This window comes from Bos taurus, chromosome 14 (assembly GCF_002263795.3).
Source record: "Bos taurus isolate L1 Dominette 01449 registration number 42190680 breed Hereford chromosome 14, ARS-UCD2.0, whole genome shotgun sequence".
In the NCBI taxonomy this organism is placed as follows: domain Eukaryota; kingdom Metazoa; phylum Chordata; class Mammalia; order Artiodactyla; family Bovidae; genus Bos; species Bos taurus.
In genome coordinates this window covers 45,682,376-45,701,114 of record NC_037341.1, presented here as the reverse complement: position 1 = coordinate 45,701,114, position 18,739 = coordinate 45,682,376, and the positions used below count along the sequence as shown (strand labels likewise).

Below are 18,739 nucleotides of genomic sequence, written 5' to 3'. Positions count from 1 at the left end.
GATGGAAGAGAGTTATTTACTGATCCCTTATTATCTCAGAGCCTCCCTCCAGAATAGATTTTAGTTCTGGGATTTGTCCCAAGGCTATTACTGGCACAAAGCTAATTTGGGGATTAATTTCTCAGCTGGCAGCTCCTGGAACACATGGGAATTACAAATATAAATTCCAAATTCACAGGAAGCCAGGTACATAAATTCAAGTTTTTCTAGGAAGACTTTTCTTTCCCTACCCAGAATCCACATGAAGACAGAGACATTTTCTTTTGCTTTCCTGTTCTAATGGGAAGACCCTTAGACTACTCTTGCTCAGAAAATGCTGCCTTTTTAGAGTTCTCATTTTATGTGGGGTGGGGAGCAGCTCCAACGTTCTCACTCCTTAACTCCACATGAGTTTTAAAATCCAAGTGTCAACCTTCAACCAAGGGCATCACAGTGTTGTGCCAGATTCTCACCTCCTGGTTTTGGTGCCCTTTTCGTTTCTAGCATCTCATGGTTTCCTTTAACTTCCTTAGAAGCTCTGCCATGCACTGTATAGGATTTCTGGTATATTTCATGTAGCATTTCTTGCTATTTATAACGAGAGGGCTCTCAGGTTATCTACCATGCCATTCTGCTAGAACTAGAAGGGGTAACACACGAAAGGCACTTCAAGCAGAACCCGATGCGTGATAACTGCTATACAAGTGTTTGCTGAAATTAAAAACATTCTCTCTTCTCCATTTATTTGCATCCAAGTAATGTAACACACATAGCAATTATAGTGGCATACTTACTGAATGATTACACAAAACCATGCCTTTTAATATATTCTTTGCAGCCAAATATGGAGAAGCTCTATACAGTCAGCAAAAACAAGACCGGGAGCTGACTGTGGCTCAGATCATGAACTCCTTATTGCCAAATTCAGACTTAAATTGAAGAACAGGGAAAACCACTAGACCATTCAGGTATGACCTAAATCAAATCTCTTATGATTATACAGTGGAAGTGAGAAATAGATTTAAGGGCCTAGATCTGATAGAGTGCCTGATGAACTATGGATGGAGGTTCCTGACATTGTACAGGAGACAGGGATCAAGACCATCCCCATGGAAAAGAAATGCAAAATGGCTGTCTGAGGAGGCCTTACAAATAGCTGTGAAAAGAGAAGTGAAAAGCAAAGGAGAAAAGGAAAGATATAAGCATCTGAATGCAGAGTTCCAAGGAATAATAGCAAGGAGAGATAAGAAAGCCTTCCTCAGTGATCAATGCAAAGAAACAGAGGAAAACAACAGAATGGGAAAGACTAAAGATCTCTTCAAGAAAATTAAAGATACCAAGGGAATGTATCATGCAAAGATGGGCTCGATAAAGGACAGAAATGGTATGGACCTAACAGAAGCAGAAGATATTAAGAAGAGGTGGCAAGTATACACAGAAGAACTGTACAAAAAAGAGCTTCATGACCTAGATACTCACGATGGTGTGATCACTCACCTAGAGCCAGATATCCTGGAACATGAAGTCAAGTGGGCCTTAGAAAGCATCACTACGAACAAAGCTAGTGGAGGTGATGGAATTCCAGCTGAGCTATTTCAAATCCTGAAAGATGATGCTGTGAAAGTGCTGCACTCAATATGCCAGCAAATTTGGAAAACTCAGCAGTGGCCACAGGACTGGAAAAGGTCAGTTTTCATTCCAATTCCAAAGAAAGGCAATGCCAAAAAATGCTCAAACTACTGCACAATGGCACTCATCTCACATGCTAGTAAAGTAATGCTCAAAATTCTCCAAGCCAGGCTTCAGCAATACATGAACCATAAACTTCCAGATGTTCAAGCTGGTTTTAGAAAAGGCAGAGGAACCAGACATCAACTTGCCAACATCTGCTGGATCATTGAAAAAGCAAGAGAGTTCCAGAAAAACATCTATTTCTGCTTTATTGACTATGCCAAAGCCTTTGACTGTGTGGATCACAAGAAACTGTGGAAAATTCTGAAAGAGATGGGAATACCAGATCACCTGACCTGCCTCGTGAGAAATCTGTATGCAGGTCAGGAAGCAACAGTTAGAACTGGACATAGAACAACAGACTGGTTCCAAATAGGAAAAGGAGTATGTCAAGGCTGTATATTGTCACCCTGCTTATTTAACTTCTATGCAGAGTACATCATGAGAAACACTGGGCTGGAAGAAGCACAAGCTGGAATCAAGATTGCCGGGAGAAATATCAATCACCTCAGATATGCAGATGACACCACCCTTAAGGCAGAAAGTGACGAGGAACTAAAAAGCCTCTTGATGAAAGTGAGAGTGGAGAGTGAAAAAGTTGGCTTAAAGCTCAACATTCAGAAAACGAAGACCATGGCATCTGGTTCCATCACTTCATGGGAAATAGATAGGGAAATGGGGGAAACAGTGTCAGACTTTATTTTCTGGGGCTCTAAAATCACTGCAGATGGTGATTGCAGCCATGAAATTAAAAGACGCTTACTCCTTGGAAGGAAAGTTATGACCAACCTAGATAGCATGTTGAAAGAAGAGACATAACTTTGCCAACAAAGGTCCATCTAGTCAAGGCTATGGTTTTTCCAGCAGTCAGGTATGGATGTGAGAGTTGGACTGTGAAGAAAGCTGAGCGCCGAAGAATTGATGCTTGTGAACTGTAGTGTTGGAGAAGAGTCTTGAGAGTCCCTTGGACTGCAAGGAGATCCAACCAGTCCATTATAAAGGAGATCAGTCCTGGGTGTTCATTGGAAGGAATGATGCTGAAGCTGAAACTCCAATACTTTGGCCACCTCATGCAAAGTGTTGACTCATTGGAAAAGACCCTGATGCTGGGACCAGAAGGAGAAGGGGACAACAGAGGATGAAATGGCTGGATGGCATCACCAATCTCAATGGACATGAGTTTGAGTGAACTCTGGGAGTTGGTGATGGACAGGGAGGCCTGGCGTGCTGTGATTCATAGGGTCACAAAGAGTCGGATATGACTGAGCGACTGAACTGAACATTTCTGTAAAGTAAACCTAGTGGGTTTTTTAAATTCCACTTTAAACTGATTATGTGACTTTTGTTAAGGGAGGGCTCCAATAAACAATGCATTTTTATTTTAAAGCAAAAATTGAATAAATCTTTGAAAAGCAATCATATAAACTAATGCCATGTCATCAACTGTGAATTAAAGTCAATACTATTCAGAAAGTGAGTGCTTTTTAACAGTTATCCTACATATTTACAGTGAAATAGGGGTCAACAAACTAAAATTCAAGTTGGGGAAGCATCCCCTCATTTGCTCAGGGCCTCACCTGTGGAATCACATAACCGTATACACTGTTAATAATTTGTAAAATTTGCTAAGGTGATGTATCTTACCCATAGTAACTTAAGATAATTGGCCCCTATTTTTCCTTCTGCCTTCCTATTGGGCTGTCTTAGAAAATCCACAGACATGTTGGGGATCCTGCTAAGGAGAAGTTGAGGCAGAACCAACTTTGAGTTTAGTAATAGGTATTTATATAGCCTATATGCTATCACATGGTCAATGGTGCTTCCATGTATAGCTAAGTTACTATTAGCTGTCTCAGCATAGTATGACTTCTTAGAGTATTTTTCTCACCTGCATGGACTCAGAATCATTTGGCGTTGGAAGTACAAGTGTAGTGAAAGAAGCAAGCTTTGAAATGTAATGAAGCAAGGTGCCAGTCTGAAAAATTCTCCGACTATTTAGACATGGGAAGCTGAAAGCTGAGAATCTAGCTCTTACATACACCAAGTCAAAAGAGACCTATGGAACAGACTTGACAATATGACATAAACATACCTTTTTTTTCCCCTTTGTGTAGGAATCTTAGCAAATAGATTCTATCATGATTCCTATCTTAGGGCTCAAACCTATAGTATTACTACAACCAGTGGTAAGTATATTTATATGAGAGGTCATATGATACCAACTCCAGGATACACTATCCCAAGAAATTTTGGTGAAACCCACTAGAGGAAATAATGAATTATCTTTCTATTCATGCTACAGAAAATACTACAAAAATTAGTGTTCTAGGGAGAGACAGTCAATGAACAAGCAGTCAAAAAAGGAAAAAAGTATTAAGTATCAATTAATAAAATTTTATTTTTTGGATTTTGTGATGTTTGTGATATTTATCAGCTCTTTCAGATTTATAATTTTTGTGTTTTATTATTCTAAAATTGAGCCATAAGAAGGCTGAGTGCCAAAGAATTGACACTTTCAAACTGTAGTACTGGAGAAGATTCTTGAGAGTCCCTTAGACAGCAGGGAGATCAAACGAGTCAGTACTAAAGGAAATCAACCCTGTATATTCATTGGAAGGAGTGGCCTGAAGCTGAAGCTCCAATAGTTTGGCCACTTGATGCGAAGAGCTGACTCACTGGAAAGAGCCTGATGCTGGGAAAGATTGAGGGGAAGAGGAGAAGGGGGTGAGATGGTTGGATGGCATCACTGACTCAATGGTCATGAGTTTAAACAATTTTAGGGAGGTAGTGAAGGACAGGGAAATCTGGGGTGCTGCAGTTCATGGGGTCCTGAAGAATTGGACACAACTTAGCAACTGAACAACAATGGTAACAGATTCTAAAGTGATAATCATACTCTATTGATTTTTGTACTTGGAAGTTTTGTAGCTAAAGTTTCAAAACTATCTAAGTATCAGACCCCACAAAATCTATTGCAGGACAAAAACAAAAATCAACTAGACTAAAAGTGAAATTTTAAGAAGATATTTGATGAAACAATGAGATTTGAGGGCCAGTTTTAAGAAAATTTAAACTTTTGATAATGCATAGCAAATAAATCCTTTAGTTCATCCATTTAGTAAGAACAAATTTTTAAAGAAAAGGAAATTTCTATATTTTAAGCTATACCTGCATTGCTTCTCTGTTGGATTAATTTAAAATAGGAATTAAAACCATTTATAAAATCTCAAACTTTAACTCTGGGGTTATAATCATGATCTTAAAACTGCCTTCCTTAATAAAAGACACCAAGTATTAAATTAAAACCCTCAACCTGACTTGAAGCAAAAAACAAACAAACAAAAAATTAGTGCATTTAAGTTTATGGCTCATTGGACTATCTAATTAACAAATTTTGTTCAGAAAGATATAAAATGTTAAGAATAAATTCCTACTCAGTCTGCAAATTTAGAAACTGATACTCAGTAATCAAGTATTAGAGACAATTTAGAAAAATAATATTAAATAATGTAAGTGTGCACCATTTCTAAAAACAAATACCTTTCTTAAAAATGGCAAGATGGGGAGTTCCCTGGTGGTCCAGGGGTTAATGACTTTGCCCTCCAAATGCAGGGGGTGCAGGTTCGATCCCTGATTGTGGAGGTAAGATCCTACATGCTTCATGGCCAAGAGGCTCCCCCAAACCATAAAACAGAAGCAATACTGTAACAAGTTCAACGAACACTTAAGAAAAATTACAAGATGGATGAGAAACAGGCTTGACATCTAAAATAATAATATAGATTCGATTTTTTTCCTCCTTGATTTTTATGTCAAAGACTTATACGTTGCCAAAGAAAGGATGCAGCCTTTCCTTGTTCTGTTCCTTTTGATGTAACAGCAGTGCATCCCGGGGGACTGTCCACCAGGCACTGGAAAATGAGGGAAGCAGGCTCGGGAGAGCTGTCAGGCCTGGAGGTCAGGCCAGCTGGTCATCTGCACAGACACTGTTGAGGGGGAAACGGTAAGAAAACCAGAAGGAGGCTGATGATTGTCTTGGAAATCACTATATATGAGGGATGCTGCTACTGCTAAGTCACTTCAGTCGTGTCCGACTCTGTGCTATCCCATAGACGGCAGCCCACCAGGCTCCCTCGTCCCTGGGATTCTCCAGGCAAGAACACTGGAGTGGGTTGACATTTCCTTCTCCAATGCATGAAAGTGAAAAGTGAAAGGGAAGTCGCTCAGTTGTGTCCAACTCTTCGCGACCCCATGGACTGCAGCCTATCAGGCTCCTCCGTCCATGGGATTTTCCAGGCAAGAGTACTGGAGTGGGGTGCCATCGCCTTAGACTGTTGTAATCATGGCTTGTGTAAATACAGAGAGAAGTGGTACATATGTTTAGCCAATAGCATTTTATAGAAGGAGAAAATACCAAAAAAAAAAAAGGATAAAGCTAAGGAAGCCAGTCATTTCCAGAAAACTCCAGAGTTTAAAAGTGAGAGGATGAATCAGACTTTTGTAAGTTCGGTGGTGGATTCACCAGTGTTAATTTTACTATTAGTCATATATACATATTTTATATGCTATTCTATATTATCAAATATTATACATACCTTTTTAAAGAGTGGAAATGCATGCATGAGCCTAGGAATCACTTTATAAGCAATCCCTAAGATTGTTATTATTTTATTTTGAGGTACAGTCGATTTAAAATATGTAAGTTTTAGGTGTACAACATAACAATTTGCAGTTTTTAAAGCTAAGACTCCATTTGCAGTTATTATAAAGTACTGGCTGTATTCTCTGTGCTGTACAATCTGGCCACGAAGTTTTATTTTATACATAGTAGTTTGTACCTCTTAACCCTCTATCTCTCTATCTTACCTCTCCTCCCACTGGTAACCACTAGATTGCTGTTTCTATGAGTCTTTTGTTATATATATTCACTAGTTGGTTTTTTTAGATTCCACATAAAAGTGGTAATGTATAGTATTTGTCTTTCTCTGACTTATTTCACTTAGTATAATACCCTCCAAGTCCATCCATGTTGTGGCAGATTTTCATTCCAATCTCATTAATAGCCATCACTGTCCAAGCCCCAAGTATAAAGCTAAAGGCCATCTTCCCCCCTGCTCTTACCGAGGGATGGCTCCAAAGAGATCTTCTCCAGGAAAAGGTGGAGAAATCCTTAAAATGCTGAAAATAACCAACCCTTATACAACTTGAAGTTTCTCATAAATATTTGGAGTAAGTATTGAATAAAGTCCCAAGAAAAAAAGGCCTTGATGGAGTGACAGGATGAAAAATCTGGCTCCTAATTTCATCTCTGTAACATTTTCGCAGGCTTCTGCAAACCACCCCTCTTCTTTGCCCATCAGTTTTCTCACCAGTAAAAATGAGAAGGCTGGATGATTCTGAACATTCATGCTGATTATGACCACTCCTTTCCCCTATATTTTCTGGGGTTTGCCATCAAGGCACACAAGCCTTGTGCTTCCTCAGAAGCTGCTGCAAATTTTGGGGTTCCACTGGGGACCATCCTCAACAAAATGACAGCATTGGCTAGAAACTGCCATGACTCACTGAAGTGCATTAATAAGCACTGCTGTAAATAACTTCCCTGTGCTCAACTCCCGATAAATATTAGCCAAACACCCGATAAATATTAGCCAAGTTAAGCCCAAGAGGGAAAGGGGTCATTCAAGGAGAAGCACTTGGTTCTTAAAGTTGATGTATAAATGGTGAGAGACACAGCACATATTTGCGTTCTGGAAGGAAAAAGAGGGCAGCGTCTCCAAAACGAAATAATCACTTCAGTGGATTAAACTGCATACATGCATACACACGCACACAAATAACACGGGAAAAAAGCAACAATTAAGCCCAACAAGGTAGACCAGGTACAGCACTGAGCACTCAGTGATACACTCGAGAAGAAACCATGAGCTAACGGAAGTCACAGCAACAACGCGAGATGGAAACGGTGGCTAGCTGCTGTCAGTTACAGACAAACACAAAATGGGGCACCAGGAAGACGTGTCCCATAATGTCCTGACGCTGGTAACAATTGCTGGGGCCCAGGAGAAAAGCCTTAAAATCTTCAAATAGCAGTTTAATTTTAGTTCAGTCGTTTAAAGTGAAAAGGGCACTGAGAGTCTCCATCTGTTGAAAAGAAAGTCATGATCGATACTGACTTCAGAGGATTAGTGGAGCACACCCATCTTTGTCAGGGTTTGCACTTGGCTTGACGTTCAACAAGATGCCTGCCTGTGAGGAGCTTAGGTTTGGGACAAACATTATTACATTGTTCTCAGATGCCACCTGGATTAAACTGATTAGGCTAGGCTTATGCTGCAGTAGGGCTTCCCTAGAGGCGCAGTGGTTAAGATCTGCCTGCAATGCAGGAGACACGGGTTCCATCTCTGGTTGGAAAGATCCCCCGGAGAAGGAAATGGCAACCCACTGCAGCATTCTTGCCTGGAGAATCCCATGGACAGAGGAGCCTGGTGGACTACAGTCCATTGGGTCACAGAGTTGGACATAGCAACTAAATGGCAACACATGTTGCACTAACAAACATGCCTCAAACTCTTGGGACACAATGAAAATTTACTTCTTGCTTATACAAAGTCAGCTCCAAGTCAGCTCCTGGGCAGTCTCTGTGGTGACCTGGTGATCAAAGTTCCTTTGACTCTGTGCTCTGCCATCTGAGCTGGTGGCTACCACACTCCCCCAAAGGGAGCTGAAGTTTGCACCAGAGTGTCCGCTAGCCCCAGTCCTTTAGGGCAGTGGGTTTCTCTTACAGGCCACTGTCTAGGCATTCTGGGAGACCAGCAAGTGCAGTCTTACTGGAGCCCAGGAGGAGAAAAGTGGATGTTGGTGAACATAAGTGACAACTATAATGACAGCACTGATAAAGAGCAGAGACTCACATCCCTGCAGAAAGTTAAGAAGCCTTCAGAGCTTAAAAACAACCTGCTGTTCATCCCCCCAACCCCTACTCCTTTTCCAACTGGCCTCCTTCCAATAAATGCGTGAAGCAGTCAACAGTAGGTGAACATGACGATGGGTGGGGGAGGTTAAAAAAAAAAAAAAAAGCTGAAAAAAGTGAAGATGATCTACTACCCAAATGATTTCCGGCTATGTCATTACCCTCCAAACTGAAGAGCCTAATCCTTAGGCTCAAAATTCAATAATGACAGGACAAGGCTAACAGTCCAAGTAGCAGCACAGAGTCAGGGAAACTACAGAGATATCCCCTTTTAAAAGTCAGGACTTCTAAAATATCCCTTAGTTTCTACATGTTTGATCCCTCTGCAACACACACACAGATACACACCACAATATGACACCCGTGACCGCTGACCTATAGCTGTAGCCCAGATCACGCTTGGAAACTGGACTGCAAGTTTAATGACTTACTTGACATTTTCTCTTGGATGTAACTCTAAAATCGTAAAATTAATTATGGTCAAAAAGAACCTTCTGATTTCACCTCAAATCTTCCCCTATTAACATCTTCTTTCCTTGACTTTTTTTTTTTTTATCTTACTAAATAACACCAGTGTCTGGTTAGCTGCTCAAACCAGGAACTTAGTCGTCATCCTCACTGCTTCCCTTTGCCTCATGGATTATACCTAATCTCATTTTATCACTTCTGTCTCCAAAATAAACTCCAAATTTGCCCCTTCTCTCCATTTCTATTGGTATCAGCATCTCTCACCTCCATCAACTCCAGTATCCACATCCTAGTCTATTTCTCCTCTTGCTCACTTCCAACCAACCCTCTGAGGAGCAGATGGGGTCTTCTTTTTGTAAGCCCCTCCCCTATCTGAAACCTTCCATCAATTTCTCCATTGCAGAAAATATAAGGTTCAGGCAAACCCACAGGATCCATAACATCACCTTGAGCCATCTGTATACCCGCCACATAGGTCTCTTTCCTTTCCTCAGCAGGAGACACTCCTCCTTACCTCAGGGCCCTTGTACAAGCTGACTCTGGTTCAGGAAGTATTCTCAGCCCCATCTTTTGGCAAGGCTGCTCCTTTATAACACTTGGATTTCATTTCAGAACGCACCCTTTCTCCTTTTCCTCCTTCAGGCCCCTAGTCTCACCTCCATCTTTATTTTCGATCTCAGTTTCTCAGACCTCAGTTGGTTTCCTTCCAAATATATATCAGAACTTGTGCCATAGTACATGTTTGAGATCCAGTTTCCACTTCTGTCTTATTCAATACAGTATCACCAGAGAAGGGGTCTAACAGATACTTTGAATGTTGAATGATATGTGCACTTTAAGGAGAAAAGTCATTTAAATAAGAGAGGGCTTACTATACTTTTTATACTATGTCAGTGTCCTTTACACTGAAGATCACAAACTTAAACTCCCTAAAGCAGCCTGGCAGGAAACCTCAGGAATGAAGAGGGCCAGGCATAGGCAGAACCAAAGTAGAGAGCCTATTCATCAAAAAGGGGCAGCTGCTAACAACTCCAGCTGGTACCAATTTAGGCTTATCATTTCCAGATTTTTAAAAAATTTTCAAGAGAAGTGGGAAATATGGAGTATTTAAAGGAAGAATGTTAGGGTTTTTCCACCACTGAAGATTAATTTAAACCTTAAGTGTGTGTGGGCAAACAAAACTTGTTGGTAGACCCAATATGGCTGCAGGCAGCCAATTCAAAACTTCTGCTGAAAAAAGTTATTTTCTCTAATCCATCTTGCCAAAATATTTTCCAGGGATAATGATAATATGAAGAACAACAATAGAAGCAAACTTAACAGCATGCTTACTATATGCCAGGAGCCGTTTTGAGCATTTTATATATAAATTCCAATGATACGAGCAACCACCCCAAGAGGCAGGCACTATGATTATCCCCACTGGACAGATGAAGACACTGAGGCAGAGAAAGGATAAGAAACTGGCCCCAGGTTGTACAGCTGGCAAGCAGCAGGGTAGACTGGGGATTGGATCCAATGTCCCAGGTCAGTGTCCTTTACTACTTTATATCAAGAGCAATCAAAATGTTTGACCACTTCCAATTTGCCTTGATTCATGGAATTAAAAGACGCTTACTCCTTGGAAGTAAAGTTATGACCAACCTAGATAGCATATTGAAAAACAGAGACATTACTTTGCCAACAAAGGTCCATCTAGTCAAGGCTATGGTTTTTCCAGTGGTCATGTATGGATGTGAGAGTTGGACTGTGAAGAAAGCTGAGCACCAAAGAATTGATGCTTTTGAACTGTGGTGTTGGAGAAGACTCTTGAGGGTCCCTTGGACTGCAAGGAGATCCAACCAGTCCATTCTGAAGGAGATCAGCCCTGGGATTTCTTTGGAAGGAATGCTGCTAAAGCTGAAACTCCAGTACTTTGGCCACCTCATGCAAAGAGTTGACTCATTGGAGAAGACTCTGATGATGGGAGGGATTGAGGACAGGAGGAGAAGGGGACGACAGAGGATGAGATGGCTGGATGGCATCACTGACTCGATGGACGTGAGTCTGAGTGAACTCCAGGAGTTGGTGATGGACAGGGAGGCTTGGCGTGCTGCGATTCGTGGGGTCTCAAAGAGTAGGACATGACTGAGTGACTGAACTGAACTCAACTGAACTGAATGGACCTGACATTCCAGGTTCCTATGCAATATTGCTCTTTACAGCATCGAACCTTGCTTCTATCACCAGTCACATCCACAACTGGGTATTGTTTTTGCTTTGGCTCCATCCCTTTATGCTTTCTGGAGTTATTTCTTCACTGATCTCTAGTAACATATTGGGCACCTACTGACCTGGGGAGTTCCTCTTTCAGTATCCTATCATTTTGCCTTTTCATACTGTTCATGGGGTTCTCAAGGCAAGAATACTGAAGTGGTGCCATTCCCTTCTCCAGTGGACCACATTCTGTCAGACCTCTCCACCATGACCCGCCCATCTTGGGTGGCCCCACAGGCATGGCTTAGTTTCACTGAGTTAGACAAGGCAGTGGTCCTAGTGTGATTAGATTGACTAGATTTCTGTGAGTATGGTTTCAGTGTGTTTGTCATTTCAGAGTGAATGTCGACATTCTAGGAATCAGCAAACTAAAATGGACTGGAATGGGTGAATTTAACTCAGATGACCATTATATCTACTACTGCGGGCAGGAATCCCTTAGAAGAAATGGAGTAGCCATCACGGTCAACAACAGAGTCCAAAATGCAGTACTTGGACGCAATCTCAAAAACAACAGAATGATGTCTGTTCATTCCCAAAGCAAACCATTCAATACCACAGTAATCCAAGTCTATGCCCCAACCAGTAATGCTGAAGAAGCTGAAGCTGAATGGTTCTATGAAGACCTACAAGACCTTTTAGAACTAACACCCAAAAAAGATGTCCTTTTCATTATAGGGGACTGGAATGCAAAAGTAGGAAGTCAAGAAACACCTGGAGTAACAGGCAAATTTGGCCTTGGAATACAGAATGAAGCAGGGCAAAGGCTAATAGAGTTTTGCCAAGAAAATGCACTGGTCATAGCAAACACCCTCTTCCAACAACACAAGAGAAGACTCTACACATGGACATCACCAGATGGTCAACACCAAAATCAGATTGATTATATTCTTTGCAGCCAAAGATGGAGAAGCTCTGTACAGTCAACAAAAACAAGACCAGGAGCTGAATGTGGCTCAGATCATGAACTCCTTATTACCAAATTCAGACTCAAATTGAAGAAAGTAGGGAAAACCACTAGACCATTCAGGTATGACCTAAATCAAATCCCTTATGATTATACAGTGGAAGTGAGAAATAGATTTAAGGGCCTAGATCTGATAGACAGATTGCCTGGTGAACTATGGAATGAGGTTCGTGACATTGTACAGGAGACAGGGATCAAGACCATCCCCTTGGAAAAGAAATGCAAAAAGCAAAATGGCTGTCTGGGGAGGCCTTACAAATAGCTGTGAAAAGAAGAGAAGCGAAAAGCAAAGGAGAAAAGGAAAGATATAAGCATCTGAATGTAGAGTTCCAAATAGCAAGAAGAGAGAGAAAGCCTTCCTCAGGGATCAATGCAAAGAAACAGAGGAAAACAACAGAATGGGAAAGACTAGAGATGTCTTCAAGAAAATTAGACATACCAAGGCAACATTTAATGCAAAGATGGGCTCGATAAAGGACAGAAATGGTATGGACCTAACAGAAGCAGAAGATATTAAGAAGAGGTGGCAAGAATACACAGAAGAACTGTACAAAAAAGATCTTCACGACCAAGATAATCACGATGGTGTGATCACTCACCTAGAGCCAGACATCCTAGAATGTGAAGTCAAGTGGGCCTTAGAAAGCATCACTACGAACAAAGCTAGTGGAGGTGATGGAATTCCAGTTGAGCTTTTTCAAATTCTGAAAGATGATGCTGTGAAAGTGCTGCACTCAATATGCCAGCAAATTTGGAAAACTCAGCAGTGGCCACAGGACTGGAAAAGGTCAGTTTTCATTCCAATCCCAAAGAAAGGCAATGCCAAAGAATGCTCAAACTACTGCACAATTGCACTCATCTCACACGCTAGTAAAGTAATGCTCAAAATTCTCCAAGCCAGGCTTCAGCAATATGTGAACTGTGAACTTCCAGATGTTCAAGCAGCTTTTAGAAAAGGCAGAGGAACCAGAAATCAACTTGCCAACATCTGCTGGATCATTGAAAAAGCAAGAGAGTTCCAGAAAAACATCTATTTCTGCTTTATTGATTATGCCAAAGCCTTTGGCTGTGTAGATCCCAATAAACTGTGGAAAATTCTGAAAGAGATGGGAATACCAGACCACCTGACCTGCCTCTTGAGAAAGCTATATGCAGGTCAGGAAGCAACAGTTAGAACTGGACATAGAACAACAGACTGGTTCCAAATAGGAAAAGGAGTACGTCAAGGCTGTATATTGTCACCCTGTTTATTTAACTTCTATGCAGAGTACATCATGAGAAACGCTGGACTGGAAGAACCACAAGCTGGAATCAAGATTGCTGGGAGAAATATCAATAACCTCAGATATGCAGATGATACCACCCTTATGGCAGAAGGTGAAGAGGAACTCAAAAGCCTCTTAATGAAAGTGAAAGTGGAGAGTGAAAAAGTTGGCTTAAAGCTCAACATTCAGAAAACAAAGATCATGGCATCTGGTCCCATCACTTCATGGGAAATATATGGGGAAACAGTGGAAACAGTGTCAGACTTTATTTTTCTGGGCTCCAAAATCACTGCAGATGGTGATTGCAGCCATGAAATTAAAAGACGCTTACTCCTTGGAAGGAAAGTTATGACCAACCTAGATAGCATATTGAAAAGCAGAGACATTACTTTGCCAACAAAGGTCCATCTAGTCAAGGCTATGGTTTTTCCAGTGGTCATGTATGGATGTGAGAGTTGGACTGTGAAGAAAGCTGAGTGATGAAGTATTGATGCTTTTGAACTGTGGTCTTGGAGAAGACTCCTGAGAGTCCCTTGGACTGCAAGGAGATCCAACCAGTCCATTCTGAAGGAGATCAGCCCTGGGATTTCTTTGGAAGGAATGATGCTAAAGCTGAAACTCCAGTACTTTGGCCACCTCCTGCCAAGTGTTGACTCATTGGAAAAGACTGATGCTTGGAGGAATTGGGGGCAGGAGCAGAAGGGGATGACAGAGGATGAGATGGCTGGATGGCATCTCTGACTTGATGGATGTGAGTCTGAGTGAACTCTGGGAGTTGGTGATGGACAGGGAGGCCTGGTGTGCTGCGATTCATGAGGTCGCAAAGAGTCGGACACGACTGAGCAACTGAACTGAAACAAAAATTTGAAATCACATATCCTCTATTTAAAAGAGTTCTGCTCGATAACAAATCCAAGCTTTGATGCATTTCTTTCTTCCATCTGGGTTCCCCTAGTGGCTCAGATGGTTAAAAAATCCACCTGCAATGCAGGAGACCTGGGTTTGATCCCTGGGTTGGGAAAATTCCCTGGAGGAGGAAATGGCAACCCACCCCAGTATTCTTGCCTGGAGACTCCCGTGGACAGAGGAGCCTGAAAGGCTACAGTCTATGGGGTCCTAAGGAGTCAAGACACGACAAAGTGACTAACACTTTTACTTTCTTTTCTGTTTGTTACACTTCTGGCTACCTCTAAGTAGTTACTGCTATTCAGGCATCAATAGGACTAACCCTCCTTTGTCTATTTAGTACAACATGAGAAAAGGTTGGTATCAGATTTCTCCCAAAAAAGATTACACAATATGCAAGTTAGACATGAGTGCATTTATGAACTAATTATATAAAGAATAGGGAAGCAATGAAGTTCAGCTTTTGGTGACATTTGACCAAAATTCTATAAGGATTTGGCTTCAGCCTTGGTTTTTGGCAGGCCAAGTAGCCAAATGCCATTTTGGCTCCAGTTTTGGCAACCTTGACCTTGTGCAAAATAATGATCATTTGGCCATGTTGGTTACTTACACCTGTGACCACCACTACACTGCTGGTGACACAGATAGGGATGCTCCTTAGGGCTTATTATTGCTATATGAAAATTCCCTTTCCAATAAATGTAGGTATTTTACGTCTAATTAAGCTAATCTCCTGGCTTGTTTTTATATTAAAAGTTTATCAGTCAGGTGAAACTTAAATGTACATTGATTATATGAATTAATTTACACAACAAATAATTGTGTCCCTGTAACATACCAAGCATAGTTTGCCATTTTAGGGATAGATCAAAAAACAAATCAGGTCCCTGCCCTCACACAATTTACATTTGGAGGGATGACATAAAATAATAATACGTGTAATAGATAAGAAGATGATACACTGTTTTAAAACGTCATGGGTATGTTGAGTGTGGGAGTGAGAATAACGGAACAGTCAAGGATCAGAAGCACTGAGAAAGAGTTCGTTATTTAAACACAACAGCCCAGCAAGCCTCACTGAGGCTACGGTTGAATAAAGGTTTCAAGAAGATGGAGGAGAGTGTCTTGGGCATCCTGAGAAAAAGAAGCTGCAGGCAGAGGGAACAGCATTACAAGGGCTCCCAGGTGGGAAGCTGCTGCTGCTGCTGCATCACTTCAGTCATGTCCGACTCTGTGCAACCCCATAGACGGCAGCTCACCAAGCTCCCCCATCCCTGGGATTCTCCAGGCAAGAACACTGGAGTGGGTTGCCATTTCCTTCTCCAATGTATGAAAGTGAAAAGTGAAAGTGAAGTCGCTCAGTTGTGTCCAACCCTTAGTGACCCCATGGACCGCAACCTACCAGGCTCCTCCATCCATGGGAATCTCCAGGCAAGAGCACTGGAGTGGGGTGGCATTGCCTTCTCCACCCAGGTGGGAAGATACCCAGTTTAGTCCAGAAGCAGCCTGAACATGAAGAGTGTAGCAGGAGATGACACGAGTGACTTACCAGGGAACAGATCATGCAGAGCCCAGGAGGACACGGAAAGGACTCTGGCTTTTAATTCAAAGAAAATGGGGAGCAATGAGAGGAGTCTGAGCAGAGAACAACATGATCTGATGGGCACATGAATGAATTCCAGCTACTGAGTGGAAATTCCTGCTTTACAGTACTGTGAAAACATTTTTTAAGAGAGAAAACCACAGGGATGGCAATACAATTCAGCTTAATCTTGAGAACGCTTAACAAGTATCTTCTTTAAATACAATCCTAAGCTTTCATTTATGGGACTGTTTCAATGAAACTGCCTCATGAGCTACAACCAACATGGCAAGCCCAAGAGTTGAAGTCTTCATTTCAGTCAGTTTTCAGTGGAGAGGATGAAAGTTCAATGACTTGGTAATATCATCATTAGCATGGCCTGCAGAGGCAGAGCTTGACCAAAACATCTGTTGCTCCTTCACTGATCTCAGTTGAGAAGAGTATATTCTCAGTATCACAAATGTGCACTATAAAAACCACAGGAGTCGATAGCTGTGACTCTGCTTGTGATACCACTCTGATACCACTGCACTACAATAGCAATTTAAAAAAGTATCTGCTTGGTATAAATTTAAGTTGTAATAAATAGGTATTCTTATCAGTATTTCAGGTTTATCCTTGTATGCCAGACATTCTTTCTAAGATGAAGATATTCAACTTCAGCCAAATAGTGACTGGACACTTGCTCACTTGGCGTCTGACCAAAATGCACATTTGGTATATATTCTGAACCATATGTTTGTGGCCCCTCCTCAATTCACAGGCTGAAGCTCTTACCCCCAAAGTGATCGTATTTGGAGGTAGGGCTTTTAGGAGATAAATAGGTATAGATGAGGTCATGAGGACGGGGCCCCATGATAGGATCAGCATCCTTTTCAGAAGAGAAAGAGAGACTAGAGCTCACTTTATCTTCATCATGTGAGGATACCGGCAGAATGCTTCCATTAGCAAGTCAAGAAGAGGGCCCTCACCTGGAACCAAATTGACTGACTTCCTGATCTTGGACTTCCCAGCCTCCAAAACAGTGAGACATTATTACTGAAGCTACCTAGTCCATGTTATAAACTATGCTATTTTGTTATAGCATCCCAAGCTGCTATAACAAAATATGTATGGTCACATGTAACAGCAACACCTGAAAACTATTTCTCATTCATAAATCCCTGGCAATAATGTTCGAGGTGTTGTCTGATACCTGGTGGTCTGATTCTCAATTTAAAACTTCCTGATCATTTAAGGAGAAGCCGCTGCCTTCTTTTATCATCTGGTTATGACTTCAAGGCAAAGGGGGAAGAGTTAAGGGAGTCAGCTGATGCTTATACTGAGGATTATGAAGAGAGCTGTGGGTAGGGGTGGAATCTTGGCCAACACTGGAGGGAGCAGAGGGATGGATGTGCAGGTCGGAGACTTTTTAACTAAGTCAAGTTTGGAATGCCAACCACAGACCACAAACAGGTATTTCCCTAGCCTAAGGGACAAGTTAGAACTGTGAAGAAGGAGGGTAAATAAGAGCTATGGATGCAACCCTTGCTTGTCCTGTGGACAATGTTCCACTTGCCCCCACCATCCAGAAAAGCATCCTCTGCCACTAACAATCATTACAGCAAGATGGATCTTCCTGCTCGCCTCTACAGAGGATAAAGATAGCAGAGTGGAGTGAGTGAAAGTCGCTCAGTTGTGTCTGAATCTTTGTGACCCCATGGACTACACAGTCCATGAAATTCTCCAGGCCAGAATACTGGAGTGGGTAGCCTTTCCCTTCTCCAGGGGATCTTCCCAACCCAGGGATCAAACTCAGTCTCCCGCATTGCAGGCAGATTTTTTTTACCAGCTGAGCAACAAGGGAAGCCCAAGAGTACTGGACTGGGTAGTGTATCCCTTCTCCAATGGATCTTCCCAACCCAGGAATTGAACCAAGGTCTCCTGTATTGCAGGTGGATTCTTTGCCAACTGAGCTATCAGGGAAGCCCAAAGATAAACACTACGGGGCAAAAGAAAGGAAGACCCAGAGGCGAGGAACTTCCAGGTCATATCAACTAACATTTCATTTATCAGAAGCGTATTCTTTAAGATGTGCTGGACACTGCAGCAGGCACTGATGCCGTACCAGTGAATAAGACAGAGAAGATCACTGCTGTCAAGGAGTTTACATTTTACTGGAGAGACAGAAAATAAACAGTATGATTTCAGACAGGAAGAAGCTCCATGAAGGATACACCATGATATCAGAAAGCGTGACTGGAGTGGTCAGGCCTCTCTGCAGAGAAACATTTGAGCTGGGACCTATGTGACAGGGAACCAAGGGAACCAATCATTGATCAAGGAGGTAAATATAGGCAGACAGGATGGCAGGTACCAATGTGTTCGAGAGAGAGCATGACTTTGGCATATTCCAGAAACAGAAAGACAACTGTGTCTGGAGCTCAGATGACCAGAGGGAAATCTGATATGAGGTGAGATTGGGGAGGCCAAGCAAAGCCTGAATGTCTTGGATTCTCACCATAGGAATGAGTCTGGATTTTTACTTTAAGTGAAAAGGATGCTAAGAAGGTGCGTGGTATCCTTTAATTCAAGATTGGTGTGTGGGAACAGGATCACAGGAGGGCAGGAGT

At 41.8% G+C, this 18,739-nt stretch overlaps 1 protein-coding gene across 3 annotated transcripts in view; it reads right to left on the bottom strand.

The window, feature by feature from the left end:
- The window catches only part of SAMD12 (sterile alpha motif domain containing 12), a 449,029-nt gene that overhangs the window by 372,982 nt on the left and 57,308 nt on the right, over window positions 1-18,739 (bottom strand). The window lies entirely within an intron of this gene.